Here is a 15,327-nt window from a genome sequence, read left to right as displayed (position 1 = left end):
GAATGAACAATATAGGTAACAGGTTATTTTGTCATAAAGAGTGGAGTTTTCAATAGTTAAAAACCGTGTCAAATCTTACAATATTATTTGAAATTCTAACACTGTGATTATAATTTCTAATGGACAGTCTCAGCTACTAGTCCAAGTCCTATTACATGATTTTAGTGAGCCGAGTGTCTGACAGGAAAGCAATGGAAGTGGAAGAACACAGGATTTTAAGAGTCAGCAGACCTGGATGGGTTCACTGCTCACTTGAATTGTGAAACCCTGAACTCCCTTAAACTCCTGCAGGGTCATTTCTTCATCTATAGAATACTGGTAAGAATATTTTTTCTCATTGGTTTACTTGTGAGCATCACCTAGACTTACCTAGTTAAGAGTTTTATGCTCACTGAAGTGTTGTCCCACCAGGTGGTCTCAATAGAATAGCTGCATTTTCCCATGGGTTTATAAAATATACTTGAGTTTCTGGAAAGGAGAGAGAAGCTGGGAGAGAAGCCCTGTGGGAGCACCACACACAGAGAACTCTGCCCTTTTTATTAGGAAAAGAACTGCCATACTCCCTGAGGACGAGCCTACGCCAACAAAGAATGCTGTGGATAACATGCTGCTGACTGCGTACACGCACATCTCATTCTTTACTCTGGGAGACACACCTTCCTTTACCTGGGTTTTATAAATTTGGGTGGAAGGACGGAGCATAGCTCTCAGACCTCCCGCGGAAGGAAACATCCTGGATATGGAATGCCCAGAAAAAAACAAATGTGGATACTAACCCTAGTACACACAAATTTTTAAAAATTCAACTCACATAATCAAATAATTAGCAATAATATAAATAACGTATGAGCACAGTTATGTTTAGGTGTCAAGAGTGATACTCGGATAAAGGGCCCAATGGAAAGATGATTTCTATTATTCCATCTTCAGAAATACATGAAGCCACCTACAGCCACTGAGGAAAGGCTAACTAACTATGATTCACACAATCAACATTCAAATATTCATTGCCAGCTGTAATTTTATTTAAGGAAGAAGAAGAGATTTGGTTTTCTCACTTTTAAAATATTAACCACTTGACAGCTTTTTGAAAAGTCATTTGTAATACTTACTAAATACTCAGCATATGCCAGGAAACTGTTTTAGGTGCTTTGAATGTATCATTTTCTTTAATTCTCATAATAATCTCAAAAGGTAGGTACTATTATTATCCTTACTTTTAGAAAAAGAAACCACAGTAAAGAGAAGTTCTAAAACATGCCCCAAATCATATACCTCATTAAGGGAAAGCTAAAATTGGAATCAAGGCTGTCTATAGCCAGAGCTCAAAACTTGGACTCTACCATCTAATAAAATAAATATTGGCCTGACCTGTGGTGGTGCATTGGGATAAAGTGTCGACCTGGAACACGGAGGTTGCCGGTTTGAAACCTTGGGCTTGCCTGGTCAAGGCACATATGGGAGTTGATGCTTCCTGCTCCTCCCCCTTCTCTCTCTCTCTCTCAAAATCAATAAATAAAATATATATAAAAAAGAAAATGTCTATTCAGGTATTTAAAAATATATATTTAAGCAGGATATACACTATACTTGTTTCAAAAGCTTTAAAGACACTAGATTTTCAATGACGTTCATGGGTCAGTCTCATTGATTAATTAATCATGTTGTCACATGGACACATGGCTGAATCAGCTTTCGGAAATGGTGCTAACACAAACCACACATCACCAGGCCTCATCCTGATGCAATGAAAGCTTCTGCCAAACTACTAACCAGATTCATCCATGTGTGGCTGCAACATATAAAGATACAATTTTTGCAGTGAAATACCGAGATCTAAAAACTAGGATCATTATTTCATTCATAATGAGTCATGGACTTTTTGCCATTCCAATTTTCACTGTGAAGCACTTTAAATAAAGAAAGCTTCCCCACTTTTAAGTTCTACGGGCTATTCCTCAGTCTCATAATCATCAACTTCCTAATTACAAGAGGATCGCTGACCATCTCTCTAACCACCTCCATCCTTTCTAAGTGGGTCTGCTGTCTGCCCCTCTGGACCACTCCTCTGGGTGAAATCTCCCCAAAGCCGACTTTGTACATCTCTCCCACCATTCCTTCAGATGACAACTCATCTTGTACACAATCACATGTGCACCTTCTCTACACATTTGGTTCTAAATGTTCTTTCTATGAGAATCTGTCGACTCAAATAGTATGAAGAAAATAGTCCACAATTCTGTTATACCTTTATTACTACAGCTTTCTCTGAGGGGACAACCACAGGATCATGTGACAATGTTACCCTGGACACAAAGCCCTGAGAATTAATTCTTTGGGTTCTGTGGCTGTTGCTGTAGCCTTTTGGTTTCTGGGGTACAAAGATGGCTAATTCCTCAGATGAGTTCAAGAGACCTTTCTCAGGCCTGCACTAGGCAGAACAAAGAACTCAATTCTTAAGACTAACAAAATAAGTGATAACCTTTGGATTCCAAATAGGGAAATATGTGATGGTACACTAGGGTCCTTAAAACACTTTGAAATGACAAACGTACAAAGCTAGAGAGGAGCAATTTCTAGTCTAGTCTTCATTAACAGGACTGATCCCAGCCAGTCTCATTTTGTTCCCTGGTTCCCTCTCTCCTGCTTCTTCGGTATCCAAAAGTCCCTCATTGCTGCCCTTTAACTGGCTCTCTAAAGGCACCAACCAACCATTCCCTGCTCTGTCCCATCACTAACAATGAAATTTGGAGCCCAGAACATTTTTTTCCTTCTTCACCAAGTTTTCTTCATGTTTGTTAGATTTGCAGATGTTGACCAGAAATTAACGACAGGGGGAATATTACACGAAAGCACATTAAATTAATCTCCAACTAGTAATATAAAAAGAGACAGGTCAAGAAAGCTTTCCTATTGTGCCTTAAAAAAACCCTGTAGCACCTACTCTCAGGGCCAAGGGAATCAGGGTGTGGCAAGCAAGGGCACCCAGAGTGTGACAGGTAAGGGGCACCATTCTCTAGTGCCACACTGCACTTGCGTGACTCTGAGTGAGTGCTCCCAGGTTTTGTGCCCTGTAGGGTCTCAATTTCCTTATTCTAAAGGCCCTACCCCATTCTGCCTACAAGTCCAATCACTAAGATGGTCCTACTAGGCAAGGAGGAAAAACGTAGCTGCTTTCCAGTCACTGCCTAGGGAGAAGCAAGTGGTTCTACCTTATCCTCTAATTTCCCACTCATCTCTAATTTACAAAATGAAGCAGGTAAGACAGTACCACAGCTAAGGGAAAGCCACCCATATGTCATTATTTTATTTTCCACATTGGGATATAAGTTAACAGTAAAAATCACAATTTCCATTTCTACTTCTTGATATAAGAAGAAGATTGGAAGCAAACATTCAAATGATCTTTAGAAGCAAAATGGCAGTTAATATCAGCCTGTTTTTCTAAAAGCATTATTTGGTGTATCAAAAAAATAGCAATCTTTAATTATTTCATCCTTCACACAATTCATATTCTGACAAGGCAAAATGTGCAAAAAAACCGCACAGTAAAATTGTCTAGTGGCACAAGAGAAAATATTAACAAACTGAATGGAAGCTTGGATCAACTGGCTGGAAACAGTATAGTTTTTAATGTTACTTATTTATATCTAATTTTTAAAGTAACAAAAGTAGCAATATCCCTCTGAAGCATGAGAATGTTAAATATTTAATTTTTTGAGATTATGTACAAATTATCAAGAATAAAAAGCATGAGTAATTTTTTTGCTTACAGAGATATCTGAAGTTTAAGTTACTCTAAATCATTAATACTTCCATTTATCCTCCAACCAGAACTTTGTCTACTTCTAAATAATTTTGATCCCTTTGATTAATTACCATAAATCCCAGAGCCCCTGAAAGAAAAGATTGTTTCTATTGAACAAGAATAAGAATCCTGCATCTTTTAAGTTAGTCATCTCCTTCCAATCCACACTCAAATTTATACCCAGATGCACTGGTTTATCCCTAAACACACCATGCTCCTGTGTGCCTTTCTAGGCTTTGCATATACTATATATTTGCCAGGCTATTGTAGAAGGCCTTCGCCCACTTCCTAAAAACATACTCACCTTTAAATATTTGGCTCAAGTGATATCCATAAGCAGCCATCCTTAAACTCTACGCATTTACATTACTTCTCCACAACGTGCTCCCATAGCACCTTCTTCATTCCACTACTGCATAGTTTATAACATGACTATAATTATTTACTACCTGCCTAACTTCCAGTAGACTCGCTGTAAGCCTAAAGACTGAGCAACACCAGGTCTGACTACAAATTTGCTAATGAAGAGAACTATGGAAGGTAATGGTGAAAAGGCTTTGATCCTTTTGCAAATGATTCGAACCTTGAAGTCTATTACTTCTTGTAATTTTGTACTATTAGGAGTTATTTATAAATTATAAAAAAACCATAATTTGGTACATATATTATCAATTATTCTATCAATTTGCAAGATTCAGCTAGATTTTCCCCAAAGGAAGTAAAACAGTTCTGCAGCTGATGCACAAAACAAACGCCCCTGCTTCACACAGTCTCTATTAAATACACATAAAAACTCACACTTGAAGTATTTACAAAAAAATATTCTCCTATTTACATGAGGGTTCATCCAAAAATCAGGAAACCACAAAAGAAAAAAGCACACCACAGGAGAATATACAGGGAAAAGTGGGTATGGTTCAACAGCACAATGCATGCCTTTCAATATAAAAGTAAGTGCTTAATTCAAACAATGCAGATCAGCTTTCTCCTGTAAACTGAGGGTGAGCACCTGTGCAGTTAGTTATGATTACCACCTACACTGTCTAGTTCAATGGACTATAAAGATGCACCAAGGAAGTGTGAGATATAAGAACATACACACTTATAAATAAAATGTATACAGCAGCACAGCTAAAATAACAGAGACAGGAGAATTAACAGGTGTCCAATTTCTTGACATATTGAGCACGGGGACACACTGCTCTTTATGGTATGTAGGGTGCTGGGCCCCACACACCCAGGAAGCACACCACAGTCTATAGTGGGAATGGCAGCCAGGAATGCAGTCTGTTCAGCCCAGCGCAGCCCAGTGACTCTGGTGATCCCCTCGTTACTTATTTCTGTGGAAAGTCCATCTCAATAAATGCATTTTTACATTAAGTTTATCTTTTTCAAGAAGGCATATAATGAAATCTTAAGATACTTGGTTTTGAAAAATACTGAATACATTTTCAACTTTTGGAATATAAACCTTTGTTTTAGGAAATGTGTAATAATAACTTAAAATTAACAAAAAATTATTTTCCTATAATTCTTTTTTGACAGAGACAGAGAAAGTCAGAGAGAGGGACAGGTAGGGACAGAAAGACAGACAGGAAGGGAGATGACAAGCATCAATCCCTCATTGCAGCATCTTAGTTGTTCATTGATTGCTTTTTCATTTGTGCCTTGACTGGGGGGCTACAGCAGAGTGAATGACCCCTAGTTCAAGCCAGTGACCTAATGCTCAAGCCAACAACCTTGGGCTTCAAGCCAGTGACCTTTGGGCTCAAGCCAGTGACCATGAGGTCATGTCTATGATCCCATGCTCAAGCCAGCAACCCTGTACTCAAGCTGGTGAGCCCACGCTCTAGCCTGATGGGCCCGCGCTTCAAGCTGGCGACCTCAGGGTTTCAAACCTGGGTCCTCCACATCCCAGTCCGATGCTCTATCCACTGAGCAACCACCTGGGCAGGCTCCTGTAATTCTTGGAAGATAATTATCATTAGTACTTTTGTTTATTGTATTCCCATTTATTATAAAGTAAATATACTTTAGCCCTGGCCAGTTGGCTCTGTGGTAGAGCATCAGTCCAGCATGCGGAAGTCCCAGGCTCAATTCCCAGTCAGGGCACACAGGAGAAGCAACCACCTGCTTCTCCACTCCTCTCTCCCCCTGCTCTTTCTTTCTCTCTTTCCCTCCTGCAGCCATGGCTTGAAGGGTTCCAGCGAGTTGGCCCCAGGTGCTGAAGATGGCTCCATGGCCTCATCTCAAGCACTAAAACAGCTCAGTTGCTGAGCAACAGCGCAACAGCCCCAGATGGGCACAGCATCACCCAGCAGCGAGCTTGCTGGGTGGATCCCAATCTGGGTGCATGTGGAGTCTGTCTCTCTGCCTCCCCACCTCTCACTTAATAAAATAAATAAAGTAAATATACTTTAAAAAATACATGACTATAGGATATTATAATTCTTATTATGTCCTTATATCACTTTTTAGTTACTATTATTTTTCCATTTCATTAACAGTCAAACAAATTAGGTAAGTAGGTGTTTAAGTAGGTAGATAAATACACAGATTCTACTACTGGCTGCAGTATAGAACACCTTCTACTTGCATTATATGAGCATTCTTACTTCTCCCACTGACAACATTAGGAACTACATAGGCTGCTCATGCTACTGTTTATGTATAGGTCACATAAGTGTTATGTACATGGTTTTGAATCTTTAATAATATAATATACAAGATATATTTCTGTTAAGTAGTAAGATTGAAAAATCTTTAGGTCTACAACTGTTCATATTCTTTTTTAAACTGTCTACTAAGAACTACAAACTAATTTTTAATTGGGCATTGAGTATTTTCTTACTGAAATTCTTTATATATGTATATTAACTATTTCTTATATATTATAGAGAATCTTTTTGTGACTTGACATATATTAAATTTGTTTTATCTTAATGTAACTATATATAAATCATTTCTTTTTAACCTTTGCTACTGTGTTTTAGTTTATCTTTCCCTCTAATCTATCAGATATTCATGCACATTCTCTTCTAGTATATTTATTACTATACTTTTATATTCATTATTTGTAATGGCATTTATCAATACATTATTCTGAGCTTTCTACTCTCTTCCAAATATTTGTCTGTTTTATGAACATCATACTATTTTTAATTAATATTTAGCATTACAAGTTCTTCATTATCCCTCTTTTCATAAACATTTTGTGGCTCTTATTTTTTCTATAAAAATGAAATTCAGAATCACTAACCTGTAAAAAGTTATTGCTGAAATTTTGATCAAAATTATATTATACTTAAGAGAATAAAAAGAATGAATTGTTATTGCTTCTCGGCCTTTTGGCTAAGATCAAGTGTAAAAAGAATGAATTGTTTTTGTATCTAGAAACATTGGGTATCCACATCCTTACAGTAAAGTTTAATAGTTTCCTTCATACATACTATTCACCTTTTTCACAAAGCTTAATCCTCAGCATATGTTTTGTTGTTACTATGAATGGGCTCCTTTTTCTCATATTTTTGAACTGATTATTTTTACTGTATAGGTCATATTACATTATTTATAATGGAATCTTACTACACTGTATTAGTTTCAGTTGCTCATCTTGGGGATTTCTTATCTATGGATAATTTTATCCTTTCCAACAATTCTCTCCTTATGTCCTTTTTCTTTTCTTAATACAGTACCTTGATATTGTAGAGCTATTTTAAATAGTAATAATAGCTGGTTATGCTGTTTAATAGGAAATAAAATTCTAGTGTTTCATCATTATTAGTGTTTTGGCTATTGACAACTTGATTCCAATTTTGTTTAAAAATTATAGATACTTCTCATAAAATATTAACTGTAGAATTCTCTAAACCAGGGGTCTCAAACTTGCGGCCGTGCGGCCCGCCCATCAATTTTGTGCGGCCCGCAGACTAATCAAACTTCGTGGATTAATCTGCGGGCCAGTCTGCGGGCCACACAAAATTGGTGGGCGGGCCGCAGGCCACGAGTTTGAGACCCCTGCTCTAAACAGTGAGATAATGGCTGATTTTATTTTCCTTCACATTTTGCCAGTAAATGAGTTATTTAAGTTTTTTAAAACAACCTTTATACTTTTTAAAATTTAAATTTTGTTGATATATGTTTTTAAAAGAACCATTCACTTGATTAAGATTGTCATACATATGTGGAAAAGTAATTACACAAGTATTATCACTTTTTATCTATAGATGACTACAATTACGGCCCATAACTTCTAATTTTATATATATATGATGTGATTTATTTATTAGACTAGCTACAAACTCCTCCAATTTATTTTCCAGAATGAGTGGGCACACACACCCTGTACTGCCATTTCTCTGACACTCCTTACTTACAGAGACCATTTCTAACTGCAGGTCATCTTGATTAGCAATTAAGATCCCAATACTCTTAATGCTAAGACTTGCATTTAACAAACACATCTGGCAATTTCTTCAAATCCTGTTTCTTTCTTCATTAAGTAACCATTATATTAAACCTGTCCTGCTATCTGAAATTAGTCTTAAAAACTGTCCACTTTCAAGTATAAACAGGTAAACTTTTCTTTTTTACTCTACCAGTTAGTTTCAAAATGCTAAAAAATGCAAACTGCTACCCACGTTCTAAAAATAGAAATGAAACAATTAGGTCACATAGATGGCTTCATTCTTGGAGGGGGAAAAAAAGATGATGAATGCAACCAGAATGTTTATTGTCACTGAAATTCTTCAGGCCTGGATTCCAAGTACGCGGCTTGATGCAAGTTACTATGACAACTTAAATTACAGAAAATGCCCCCTTCTATCAAGTTGTTTTCTCCACAAGATCATTTCAAGCCTCCTAAAATCTGTTTGCATGAATTACCTGTAATAATAAACATCTCTTAACCAGTTTTATTTAGACATGCCCAATCTAAACCCTGAAAGTCAGTAAGCATATAAAAATAAATTCCATTAAGTCTACATGCGACAAAAAATCTAATCTGAAAACATACACATACACAGCTTAAAATACAAAATGTTGAGAGTAGTTTGAAACTACTTCTTATTACCAGAAACACAGTATATTACCACCATATGTTTCATCACAGAAACTGTGGGAAATTACTTGCAAGGCCATTTTCAAAGAATAATATAGAGCTAAATCCTGTTTATCATTATTTCCCCCTCACTAATGGTTTCACAGGAAGGCTCCAGAAAAGGAGATGGGGGAAGTCCTATTTCAAACATAAAGAGAAGCAAGTAAACAATCTGTGACATTTTATTTTGTTTTATCCTATCTGCCTTTTTTCTTTTATTATTTTACAGAAAATATGGGCTTTAAAGTTTGCTTTCACAGTTTCAAATTAATAAACCTAAAAAAGATGCCTTGTGATAAACTGTGAATTATTCACTATCATCATGCTTTAAAAGAATAATGGATTGGAAAAAACTGCATCATTATAGAGAAAATGTGATTTAGTAGAAATAATCTGATTGCAAGACATTAAAAATTTCAAGTAGCTCCATTTGAAAAAAGCTCAAGGTCTTTTACAATGTAGCAGTGCTGAGAATTAAAAGCTGGCTTTGTTGCTCATTAAAGTTAACAAGACTAAAATTGGACGCCTCATTCAGAAAGACGTGGGGAACTCACACGCCCTTCCCTTCTACCAGAAGCTGGGTTATTTCAGTAACTAGCACAGGCAAAAAAAAAAAAAAAAAAAATACAATGTTCATGTATAGCTATACCCTAGCACAGGAGTCCTTCATTTATGTAAACCAAGCAAAACTTAATTTAAAAAGGAAAACAAAGCAGTATGCCGAAAGAGCCTCTTTGCACTTGACGTCACCAATCAGTTATTTAGCCCTGGCTGGGTAGCTAAGTTGGTTAGAGCATCATCCCAATAGATGAAGGTTACAGTCCAATCCCTGGTCAGGATACAATAATCAATTAATGAGTATCAACTAATGAATGAATAACTAAATGGAGCAACAAATCAATGTTCTTCTTGCTCTTTCTCTCTCTAAAATATCAATAAAAACATTTTTAAAAGTCCTTTAATGTTTACTATACTGAATGATCTCTAAAATATCAATACAAACATTTTTAAAAGTCCTTTAATGTTTACTATACTGAGTGAGCACTTGAGCAGAAACAGCAAAAAATGAGAACTCTTTGGCAGCAAACCCCAAGCAACTGATACATCTCCTACCTGTATTAGTAGATAACTACTAATTTTCCAAAACAAATAATTAAATTGTTCAAACTCAAATGTACATAATCCCTCAACATTAAACTTGAAACACAGTTCCTTCTTAGTATAACTTAATATATAAATCCTAAACAGAAATGATTCATGAGTAAAAGAATGACTTACAGAACATATTTATCAGTAATGGGAGCTAAAACTAAAATTTAAGTGCCTATCTAATCATGGAGAGAACTTTAGTCAGTTGAAATAATATATTTTTTTTCTTAAGTTTTTCTTCCTTAGCCTGTATTACAAATAGAAAAACATTACAAAGAGCAGGGCTCAACTAGGATTTTTTAGGTCTTACATGGACACAAGCTTGCCTCACTATGATCAGACTCTCATTTACTGTCAACATGTGTGGCCTTCTAGTAATAGTTTTTCCTAACCCACAAGCAATGTAGCAGAGTCCATAGAACAACTGAGACAGTGAGAATACGGACTTGTGCTTTGAGAAATCTATTTCTCCCACATAGTCGAGTAATTACTAGAGGTACTAAGGCTATACCTTTTTATTTCAGGGGGACATTAATGTATGTGAGACCTTCAAAATCCACTGTCCACGCAAAAATGCAAGCACATAACTTTTTCAAATGAGGGACTGAGGAATTTATGAGACAGTACGCTGGTTGGTGCCTTACAGTTTATTCACTTGTAAAATGGGAACAGTTCATTCGTAAGTAATTCACTTAACTACAAACAAGGTCAAATTATTTTCCCTCCTGGGACCAGTAAGTCACTTTGATGTTCAAGAGATAAGAAATACACACATCAAACATACAAACAGCAAGTGGAAAATAATTTAGTTGTATATTCTTATTTCAAGGGATTTTGTGCCACCCTTTACTTAATGGGGCCAATATTGACACTGTTAAAGAGATACAAGCTCAAACTGTAGGATGTTTTTCAGATCTTAACCAAAACCTTCTGGCCTTTCACTGTGAGAAATACGTAGGTCTCTACTTTAAAAGAGGCTGTCCATTTAAAGCATTAGTAGAATAGTGTTCAGGATGCCCAAGAGTGGCAATTCAATTTGTAAAATTGTGCTTCAAACTCCAAAATTTGGAAACCAAAGCATATTTCATGATGCTAATAGTGTCACTCCAAATATGAACCTAGGATTTACATTACCGTGGCAAAAGACACCATCGCTAATCACACTTACACAAAGGGCTTACAAATGATGACTCTTATGAGTTCACCAGTGAATATAATCTCTAAAAGTCTCCCAAACTTTGAAAAACATTTGTTTTAAAGTCAGTGAAAGTGATACTCTTCTAGATGCATGTAAGGAGCGGGAATTTACGAACTCACCTGATCCCGCTGCACTCTTCAACGGGGAGGTGTGAGGTAGTCTTAAGGAAGGGGCGAGCACCAGACCCAAACACCTGAAAAGGCAGTGTTGTTACAGCCCTGGTGAGTTTTTATCTGAAAAGTGTTACATCACCCATTTTAACTTATAATTATTAAAGAACAAAAATATAAGCCTTCTTCTCAGGCTTTCCCAAAAAATTTTCCTCCCCTTTCTGATCCTCCCTGTTACTCATCGGAATTGCAGTACTTGTGGGGTGGGTTTGTTTGGTTTGGTTTCAATTAGTATTTTTGTGCCTTTGAAAAAGGAATTTCAGTTGTTTCTTAAAAAGGTCTTTTGATGGGTCCATGGTGTTCTGGGAAAGACTCCGTGCCTTCTTTTTCTCCAGTACTACACTAATTTCTTGAAAGCAGTTTAACAGTTGGACGTCTAGAAAATTGCCTAAAGTCAGGGCCTAAAACTGAAACTGAAGGGGAGAGCTCAGGCTTTCACAGCTGAAAAATAAAAACAAAAGCATGCCTTACTTCTCTTGGTGAGTACAGATTACCACCACTAGCTACCTAGGAAAGAGGGTCCCTTGGCACCAGTTCTTTGACCGTTCTATCGCCTAATGCTGGGAGAATGTGAAACTCTGGCATGCCTAGTTATAAAGAAGGCCTCTGAAAGAAATCTTGGCTACAAGGCAAGAATTGACGCAATTCCTATGTCTGCTACACTGAGACTATGCCCTGAACAGATGTTTCTGCATTTATTTATAAATAGAAAGGTTTACTCTGAAATCAGACCATCTCCCATCAGCCATTTCTTAACTATACCAAGAAAGTGAACTACCGTATTTCCCCATGTATAAATTCACCTTTTTAAAAAAATATTTGGGGTCTAGAAACTGGGTGTGTCTTACACAGTGGTTGTAGAGTTTTTACTTGCATTTCCCACTTTTTCACCCTTGTTTTTGCACTCATTGTTGAAGACAGTGATATATCATCAGACTCAGATGAGGACAAGCTCATGGATGGGAGTTTTGATAGTGATGAGGAGTTGTATGAATTCTATGATGAATAAAACTTGAGTTCAATAACTTTATGTAATACATTTTTTCCCCCAAATTTTGGGTCCCAAAATTAAGGTGCATCTTATACATGAGTGCGTCTTATACATGGGAAATACGGTACTTTTATTATGAAGAGAAAATGCCACCAAAAAAGTTACATTCTCAGTTATGAAATAATATGAAATATCAAATTAGAAATAGTATAAGGAGGAAAGAGCTGGAGGCCTCCAAATCTTATGCAAGCTATCAGAAAATATATAAATTTCAAACACAACTGAAGACGGTAGAAGTTAGTACAAAGTGTCCCCTTCCATACCTGGGTGCTCCCTGCTCAGCTACTACAAACCTGAATGGAGACATTGTCTCCAAATCGGTTACTAGACTAACACTTCATATAACGTAATAGTGTTTTAATAAAAACTCCACTCACTTCCGGATCATTTTTTACATAGTGTCACAGCTGCAGTGTTACAGCTGTGGTGCAAAGGTGCATTAATGTATGCTTCCAAGTTTTACAAGAAAAAGAGACCAGCAGTCACGTTAAACTTTTTTTCTAATGAGAACGAATAGGCTTTAAGCCAGCCAGGTATCACAGAATTCCTGTTTTATCCTCGTATCAGATGGGCTAGAGCCTTCTGGCTTCAACAGACCTACTTATCTCCTAAAGAAGCTTCAGGAAAGACACACATTGAGGAGGTTCGGTAGGGGCCTGTTGGGGAGCGTGATGTCACCGGGAAAGCATGAAGGGGCAACCTGGCTGAAAGAGAGGCCTGGTGGCACACTCAGAATGGTGCGAGAAGAGGCTAAATGTTCTAACCACCCTAATTCCCACTTTGGGGCCAAGAAGCTATCTGGAATCCAGCCTAGCTGGCAAGGGATTCTTCTTTATTTAAATCAAAATCTCCTTTCCTATCCATCTTTTCTTCTTTAAAGTCTCATTGTTCTTTTTAGTTTTGTTTTCAAGGAAATCTTGAAAGTGGGCAGTTGAGAAGGGGTTTCTAAAATTGACATCATCATTATCCTTTTCCTTCATTTTTATTTATTGATTTTAATGAGAGAGGAAGACAGAGAGAAAGAAAAAGAGAAAGAGAGATCTGTTCCAGTATATGCCCTGACCAGGGATCAAACCAGCAACCTCTGTGCTCAGGATGATGCTCCAACCAACCCAGCCATCTGGCCAGGGCTCATTCTTATTTGTCCATAAGAAAAAAAGTATTGCTGTCAGAGCCAAGGAGATTATGATGCTTGTTCCTTCATAGATAATTCAGAATGAGTCTAACTTATGTATATGCTGATATTAAAATTTCTCCCTTTTAGACTTTTATAACTAAAATTCTGGATGAGTCAAGGCTCTTTGGGATCGGACGGGAAGTGTCCCAGTCCTGCCAGAGTCCTGGGAATGTGCTTGGGGTACCTGTGGGAAATGCCAATCCTGACAAGAAGGGCAGGATTCGGGCTCTTGTTCATGTGTCCTCACCTCTCTAGTCCCTGTAAGGCCTCAACTGTCTCCATGCCTGGCCTCACCAACTTTTTGTGTTGACCAAACTCCAACTCATCCCCTGCAAACCTTTCCCTCATCCACAATGATTATTCCAGGTATTTCCAAGTGGCTGGCTAAGAGCACTCATGGGCACTGTTCCTAAACCCTCACAACCCTATGAGGTAGGTAAGCTGTAATACAGGGGTTGGGAAACTTTTTGGCTGAGAGAGCCATGAACGCCACATATTTTAAAATGTAATTCCATGAGAGCCATACAATGACCCGTGTACATTACGCATTATCCAATAAAAATTTGTTGTTGTCCTGGAGGACAGCTGTGATTGGCTCCAGCCACCCTCAACCATGAACATGAGTGGTAGGAAATGGATTGTAATACATGAGAATGTTTTCTATTTTTAACATTATTTTTTATTAAAGATTTGTCTGTGAGCCTGATGCAGCCATCAAAAGAGCCACATCTGGCTTGCGAGCCATAGGTTCCCGACCCCTGCTGTAATATAAGAATAATCAGAAAAGAAAACTAAAGAACAGAAAGGTAAAATAACTGGTCCAAGGTCACACAGCTATTAAGTAAGAGAATCAGGAACTGAACTCAACCAAATAGACTTCAGAGTCCACAATCCTAAATTGACCTCACCAGTTCCAGTATGTCCCACTACTGTCATGCCTGCCTTTGCTTGAGGGCAGAGCCATTTGCACTGATATCTGCACTTACATTGTTCAGCACACAGAGGTGCTCAATACATGTCCACTGAGGCTTGATGAATTCAGAAGGCTTTACAGAATGGCAGCGGGCTTTTCAGTGATGCTAAGCTTATCGTCAGTGAAAGCCCTGTCTAGCTAAATAATTCCTTTACCTAGATATAATTCTCCTATGACCACATGTCTGAAAAAGAGATATCTATTACCTAAGTAACTGAAATGGACCAATAATCAGCATATACCAACATGTGCAATTGGGGGTAAAAGGAAGGGATAAAACATTGTAAACCTCTATATTCCAATAATTACATTATGTTGATAAAATTAAAAGTAAGGTTATTCACTGGAGTCTTCGAAATATGTGCTAAACATAAGGCATTCTCCTATTTTGGTAGCTAGCTTCCAAGACTGCTTCCGAAGATCCTTGCCTCCTAGTCTTCAGATCATTGTGTATTCTCACAGGCAGCAGGATATCATGAAAATAACATATGGTGTCCAGGCTAGGTCATAAAAGGCAATTCCGCTGCCCTCTTGCTCTCTGATCACTTGTTCATGTTATACGAACTTTCAAGTAGCCCCATGAAGAGGTCCACGTGGTAAAGAAGTGAAGCTTCCTGCCAATAACCAGTTCAAATCTGCCAGGCACAGAGCAAACCCCCCTGGAAGCAGTCTTTCCAGCCCAGGCTGGCCCTCATATAAAGTA

General features: G+C 37.6%; 1 protein-coding gene across 2 annotated transcripts in view; it reads right to left on the bottom strand.

The window, feature by feature from the left end:
- RASSF8 (Ras association domain family member 8) overlaps window positions 1–15,327 on the bottom strand; it is a 123,260-nt gene that overhangs the window by 68,026 nt on the left and 39,907 nt on the right. Inside the window, exon 1 of one of the 2 annotated variants that reach the window (XM_066264935.1) lies at window positions 11,373–11,446. The exons of the other annotated variant lie outside the window; for it this stretch is intronic. The gene's annotated coding sequence lies outside the window, so the exon portion shown is untranslated. Of the gene's footprint in view, window positions 1–11,372; window positions 11,447–15,327 lie in introns of those variants that run through there. 2 annotated transcript variants of the gene reach the window in all.

This window comes from Saccopteryx bilineata, chromosome 1, assembly GCF_036850765.1.
Source record: "Saccopteryx bilineata isolate mSacBil1 chromosome 1, mSacBil1_pri_phased_curated, whole genome shotgun sequence".
Lineage (NCBI taxonomy): Eukaryota > Metazoa > Chordata > Mammalia > Chiroptera > Emballonuridae > Saccopteryx > Saccopteryx bilineata.
The sequence above is the reverse complement of the archived record's forward strand: the minus strand, read 5'-3'. Positions and strand labels throughout refer to the sequence as shown.